Source organism: Rhineura floridana, chromosome 22, assembly GCF_030035675.1.
Source record: "Rhineura floridana isolate rRhiFlo1 chromosome 22, rRhiFlo1.hap2, whole genome shotgun sequence".
In the NCBI taxonomy this organism is placed as follows: domain Eukaryota; kingdom Metazoa; phylum Chordata; class Lepidosauria; order Squamata; family Rhineuridae; genus Rhineura; species Rhineura floridana.
In genome coordinates, this window is record NC_084501.1 from 11,517,549 (window position 1) to 11,518,208 (window position 660).

A 660-nucleotide genomic window follows, 5' to 3' on the forward strand; every position below is an offset into this window, starting at 1 on the left:
TTTCTGTGCTCCTCAGAGAGAGGTCTCCAAAGGTGAGCCCAGCTGGGATTTGAGGCCCTGAGAACAACATGACAGGACTGCGCAGCTGCAGATCCTCTGAGTGCAGCTGTTGCTGTTAGAGGGGAAGCCACAGCATAGGGAGGGCCGGTCCTGGAAGCCAGAGACAGGTTAACAGGAGAGCGTCAAGCTTCTAGTGCTCATGGCGGACAGGCAAAACGTTTTCAGCCCGAGGGCCGCATTCCCTTCTGGACAACCTCCCGGGGGCCACATGCGAGTGGTGGCTGGGTCCAGAGGCGGAAGTGGCCAGAGCATCCGATAGTGAATGTTACCTCCGTACATGAGGCTAGTTTCTACACACCCTCATACACACCCCTCTCTGTCCTGCATCCGGGAACCCAGAGGCATGACGGGAGATCAAGGACACATTCAGGCCATGCAGAAACATTCAAGGAGGATGCAAAGCACAGGTGGTGAGGGGGTGTGGCTTGTGGAGAGGGGCGTGGCCTAGGAAGAGTCCCAAGGGCCAGGTAGGGAGGCCTGGAGGGCCGCATTGGGGGCTGGGGCTCCCCTCCTCTGATCTAGAACCTCTGCTGCCACACGTGATGCTATCATTAGGGATGGGGGAAGAAATTGGATTCAGTTTGCATTTTAAAGGAGAAT